The following is a 6,500-nucleotide window of genomic DNA, read 5'->3' as shown; positions in this document are numbered from 1 at the left end:
GGGAGCGGGCGGGGAGGGGGCAGGGCCTACCGGTGGGGGTGTGACCCGTGCCGAGAGGGACGGGCCGGTCCGAGCGTCCGGAGCCAGTGGGAGGGTTGTTGACTTGTTGGGCGTTTCTGTGGGTGGAAGTCCTGTCGCCCAGTCCTTAGAAAAAATACACAGTGTTCTGGGAGATTGCGTGCTTGTGTGCCCTCTGTGTTTATCTTCCTTCTGCGAAATTGGAGTTGCGGAAGGCTTCCTCAGGAGTGTGTGTTGTGTGTGTGTGTGTGTGGCGGAAGGCTTCCTCAGGAGTGTGTGTGTGTGTGTGTGTGTTTCAATTCCTGACTCATCCTACACCAGTACTTGATGGTATAAGTACTCCTTGCAAGAGAATCAGGGTTTTTTAAATGTAGACGTTTGTTTGTTTAACGTTCTGGCAGGCAAAAAGTCTCTAGCTCTTGAAGTCCTGAGGGGCCACCTAGGGCCACTCAGTTGCGAGAGCACAGACTCATTTAACACACATCCTGAAGAAAGCTTGTGGTCATTCCATGGGGAGGTAGGAAGCTTCATGTGCTTGATGAGTCACTCCAAAGGTACTGAGAAAAGAGAGGCTCTTCTAGGTGGGGTTAAATGGATGCCATGCCACTGACATGACGCCACAAGACTCAGAGAGGATGAATGACAAAGCTGTGCTAAGGACAAGAACTGTAAAAGTATCCAACGCGTCATATATAACTTTGAATATTTCCCAACAAATATTCATTGAGGAAGGGGGAGTGTGGATTGGGAAACAGGTATTCTTACTTCAAGATTTGCTCTTCAAAAATCTGTTTAAAATTTTCATCTCAGGCTTGTTTGGGTCTGGAGAAAAACTAGATTTTAGAGCTGGAAGTAGCAGAAGATATCTAGCTATCCCAGCTGTTTTTTTGTTTTTTTGTTTTTTTTTGTAGATAAGCAGGTTCAGAGAAATTCTTTTGGTGTGTGAATTTTTTTAAAATTTTAATTGGAGGCTAATTACTTTACAATATTCTGGTGGTTTTTGCCATACATTCGCATGAGTCAGCCATGGGTGTACACGTGTTCCCCATCTTGAACCCCCCCACCCTCCTCCCTCCCCATCGCATCCCTCAGGGTCGTCCCAGTGCACCAGCCCTGAGCACCCTGTATCATGCATCGCAGGTTCAGAGAAATTAAATGATTTGCCCAAGTTAGTGGAAGAGTTTGGACTAAAATCCAAGTGTCAACAGCTTCCGGTATTTTGAAGAACCAGTGGCTTGGAGGAGATTGGTGATTTAGTCACTAAGTTGTGTCTGGCTCTTTCGACCCCATTAACTGTAACCTACCAGGCTCCTCTGTCCACGGTATTTCCCAGGCAAAAGTATTGGAGTGGGTTGCTGTTTCTTTCTCCAGGGGATCTTCCCGATACAGGAATCAAAGCCCCATCTCCTGCATTGCAGGCGAATTCTTCACCCACTGAGCCACAGGGAATCCCAGCTTGGGGGAAGTGATAAATTGGGAGACTGGGATGACATGCTCATTACTATATATAAAGGAGATAACTAGTCAGAACCTACTGAATAGCACAGGGAACTTTACTCAATACTCTTTAATGGCCTATATAGGAAAAGAACCTAACAAAAGAGTGGATATATATATAACTGATTCACTTTGCTGTATTCAGTTCAGGTCAGTCTCTGTCATGGCCGACTCTTTGTGACCCCATGAACCACAGCATGCCAGGCCTCCCTGTCCATCACCAACCCCCAGAGTTTACTCAAACTCATGTCCATTGTGTCAGTGATGCCATCCAACCATCTCATCCTCTGTTGTCCCCTTCTCCTCCTGCCCCCAATCCCTCCCAGCATCAGGGTCTTTTCCAATAAGTCAACTCTTCGCATCAGGTGGCCAAAGTACTGGAGTTTCAGCTTTAGCATCAGTCCTTCCAATGAACACTCAGGACTGATCTCCTTTAGGATGGACTGGTTGGATCTCCTTGCAGTCCAAAGGACTCTCAAGAGTCTTCTCCAACACCACAGTTCAAAAGCATCAATTCTTCAGCACTCAGCTTTCTTTATAGCCCCAACTCTCACATCCGTACATGACTACTGAAAAAACCATAGCCTTGACTAGACAGACCTTTGTTGGTAAAGTAATGTCTCTGCTTTTAAATATGCTGTCTAGGTTGGCCATAACTTTCCTTCCAAGGAGCAGCGTTTTTTAATTTCATGGCTGCAGTCACCATCTGCAGTGATTTTGGAGCCCAGAAAAATAAAGTCAGCCACTGTTTCCACTGTTTCCCCATCTATTTGCCATGAAGTGATGGGACCGGATGCCATGATCTTAGTTTTCTGAATGTTGAGCTTTAAGCCAACTTTTTCACTCTCTTCTTTCACTTTCATCAAGAGGCTCTTTAGTTCTTTACTTTCTGCCATAAGGATGGTGTCATCTGCATATCTGAGGTAATTGATATTTCTCCTGGCAATCTTGATTTCAGCTTGTGCTTCCTCCAGCCCAGCGTTTCTCATGATGTACTCTGCATATAAGTTAAATAAGCAGGGTGACAATATACAGCCTTGAAGTACTCCTTCTCCTATTTGGAACCAGTCTGTTGTTCCATGTCCAGTTCTAACTGTTGCTTCCTGACCTGCATATAGGTTTCTCAAGAGGCAGGTCAGGTGGTCTGGTATTCCCATCTCTTTCAGAATTTTCCACAGTTTATTGTGATCCACACAGTCAAAGGCTTTGGCATAGCCAATAAAGCAGAAATAGATGTTTTTCTGGAACTCTCCTGCTTTTTCAGTGATCCAGCGAATGTTGGCAATTTGATCTCTGGTTCCTCTGCCTTTTCTAAAACCAGCTTGAACATAGCAGAAGGTAAAACAATATTGTAAATCAACTATACTCCAATAAAAAAATAAAGAAAGAAATTAAAAATTAAAAACCAGTGGCTTATCTAGATTTTTGTGTTTCTTTATCTGATAGCATTAACCGAGGGCAGATTTTCTAGAATTTTACTGTTAAATGTTCTAGATAGGTGGCAAATATTTATCAGTGCAATAATAATGGAAATGTGCTTGTTCTTTCAGGTCTCTAGCGTGGGAGTATAGGAAGCATCAGATGGTTCCACAAGCTGGAGAACAATTATACCAAAGAAGTTCTCACACTGTTGTGGAAGTTCTAGGACCTACCGCAGATTTCCCAACCTGGGGATCCGGCAGAGGGGCTGAGAACCTCCAGGGAATTTGACTTTGAAGGCCGGTGGGATTTGTTACAGAACTTGCACAGGACTGGGGAAGCAGACTCTTGGAGGGCACAAACGAAACCTTGTGGCCCCACAGGAGACTGAGCCGGACTTGCTGTGAGTGTCCAGGAGCCTCCGGCAGAGGCGTGGGTCAGTGGTGGCCTGCTGCGGGGTCAGGGCACTGAGGGCCACAGTCCCGGCGTAAGTCCTTTGGAAGGAGGTCACCATTAGGTGCTGAGGATAGCCAAGATCACAGCTGCTAACTCTTCCATCCCCATTTAGTCTCTTTGCTGATTTCTCCTTGTTGCTGTTTAGTTGCTAAGTCGTGTCCTACTCTTTTGAGTCCCCATGGACTGCAGCCTGCCAGGCTCCTCTGTCCTGAGATTTCCCAGGCAAGAATACTGGAGTGGGTAGCCATTCCTCTCTCCAGAGGATCTTCCCGACCCAGGGATGGAACCTACATCTCCTGCGTCCCCTGCACAGGCATGTGGGTTCTTTATCGCAGAGCCACCTGGGAAAGGTTTCTGTAAGTGCTACTCAAGCATGCCCATTTCCCCATCATTTTGTGCTTGGACCATTTATCAATTTACATCCTCATACTAGTGAAACTCCCATGGTTCCAGTGACTTCCACAACCATATTCTCTACCTTGAGAACTTCCTCCCAAATTGGAGGTTTCTCCTTCCATGTTTCTAAGTCTAAAATGGAATGCTTTCTTACCATAGCATCTGCTCCCTAACAAAGGCGCTCTGCCACATGAGAAGCCTTGGATTCATTCTCCACCTCTCCTTTCTTACTTCTCTCATAAAAGTAGCCATTAAGCACTCTCAATTATTTCTCAAAAATGTCTCTCAAACCTGTTTCCATTTCTTGAATAATTTCCTCCCCCAAAACTCACTTCCTTGCCTAAGATCTTCCATTGGTTCTCCATTATTCACAAGATTTTTTAGCTTAGTAAGAACAAACTTTACCGGTAAAGCTTTTCACAATTTCCAGCCTCAGTAACAACCACTTCCTCTCAGGCGCCCTATTCCCCAGTCATTTTCATAATATACCTCCTGGCTCTTTCAGATGTTCATAGTTTTACACATGCCTTTCCTTTGCCCTTCAAGATCCTCTATACCAGAGTTTTCTAAACCTTCTTGAGAATAAGAATCAGGTAAAGTGCTTGTCAATAAATACAGCTACTCACACCTTTTCTGAGGTCTTGTTTACAGGGTCTAGGATGGGTCCTGGGAAGTTATGTTTTTAACAAGTGCCCTCACTGTCATTCTTATGATTGGAACAGTTTAGCAAACAGGTTTCACTCTTACTCCACCTTCAGAGTGTAATGCTTTCAACCTTTCACCTGGGAAAGACTTCTGAATGCACAGGCAAAAATTCAGTCCTCCAGGACATTAGCCATCTGCTATAGTAAGTGGGACTTGAAACATATTTTTCTTACTAACACTAACCAGGCAAAATTATGATTTACCTGGCCAAAAACAAACAAACAAACAAACTTCTGTGGCTTCTATTAGCTATAAAATAAAATCTGCACTTAAGTCGATTTAGCAAGTCCTTTGAATATCTATTATTTATCAAATATGATTCTAGGTTTGATATAGAATTAAGACCCGATCTCAAGGAGCTCACATGATCTAGGAAGGAATGACTTTGCTTGGCATTTAAAGTCTTTTAAATCTTGGCACAACCCGTCTTTCTGTTCCGTTTGTCTCCCCAGGGCCTCTTCACACTCACAGTCTCCCCCCTTCACCCTTGGTGTTCTTGTACCTGGAATGCTCTTCCCTCTCCCGTTTGATCTGGTTCATTTCTGCTTTTCCCTTAGTTGTGACCACAAGTATGTTGTCCTTAGGAAAGTCCTCTTTGTTCTTCCTGTCTAGGACAAATCCTGCTTTTGTAACATTCACCTCGTATCCCCTCCAAAACATTTGTCCCAGATTTGATTTTCTATTTGTTTATACAATTATTTGATTAGTGTTTGTCTTCCCCTCTGTACTTCCCCTCTGTGCTCCATGAGGACAGGGGGCTGTGTTGTGGTTACACAGATGTTCCCTGTATAACTGTTTGTTAATCTGTCTGTATATGTTTGCGTAACATTCAGTAGGTTTGTTGTATCCCTAATACTTATCTTGCGCAATATATTCAAAATCAAATCTTGAATATTTATTCAAACCTAACAATACTGGAGAAGACTCTTGAGGGCCCTTTGGACTGCAAGGAGATCCAACCAGTCCATCCTAAAGGAAATCAGTCCTGAATATTCATTGGAAGGACTGCTAAAGCTGAAGCTTCAATACTTGGGCCACCGGATGTGAAGGACTTCATTGGAAAAGACCATGATGCTGGGAAAGATTGAACGCTGGAGGAGAAGGGAATGACGGAGGATGAGATGGTTGCATGACATCACTGACTCAATGGACACGAGTTTGAGCAAGCTCCGGGAGCTGGTGACAGATAGGGAGGCCTGGCGTGCTGCAGTCCATGGGGCCACAAAGAGTCAGACATGACTGAGCGACTGAACTGAACTGAACAATAATAACAGCTAAAATTTTGGATTATGTTATTATGTACCAGGCACTTAAGTGAATCATTTAATCTTTATAATGACACTTTAAGATGTATGCTATTATTACCCTCATTTCATAGAATGGCTTAAAAAATTACCCACCTCCTGCTTCCTTGTCCCTAGCACCTAAAACTACTGTCGTTCTCTGTCTTCCCACTGACCTAAGTACTTGTTCTTACCAGCTATTCTGCTCCACCATGTGGGCTAGTCTCTCAGGCTGGGATGCTCTCTCCTTTCCTCACTTATTTAGTTTTCTCCTCCTCATCATCCAGCTCTCAAAAGAGTTTCTAGGACCCGCCCTAGATCAGATCAGCTCCTTGTTATATGTACTAGTTTTCTATTGTTGCCACAACAAATTCCCACATATTTAATGGCTTAAAACAACACAAATTTATTATCTCACAGTACTAGATGTGAAAACTCTTACAACCAACGTGTTGGCATAACTGTGTTCCTTCTGCAGGCTCTTGGGGGAGAATCCAATTCTCCAATGATCTTTTTTAAGAATCAGGGGCTTCCCAGGTGGCACTAGTGGCAAAGAACCCACCTGCCGCTGCAGGTAGACGTAAGAGACGTGGGTTCAATCCCTGCATTGGGAAGCTCCCCTGGAGGAGGGCACAGCAACCCACTCCAGGATTCTTGCCTGGAGAATCCCCATGGACAGAGGAGCCTGGCGGGCTACAGTCCACAGGGTCACAAAGAGTCAGTCAC

The sequence above is a fragment of the Cervus canadensis genome, chromosome 12, assembly GCF_019320065.1.
Source record: "Cervus canadensis isolate Bull #8, Minnesota chromosome 12, ASM1932006v1, whole genome shotgun sequence".
In the NCBI taxonomy this organism is placed as follows: Eukaryota; Metazoa; Chordata; class Mammalia; order Artiodactyla; family Cervidae; genus Cervus; species Cervus canadensis.
The sequence above is the reverse complement of the archived record's forward strand: the minus strand, read 5'-3'. Positions refer to the sequence as shown.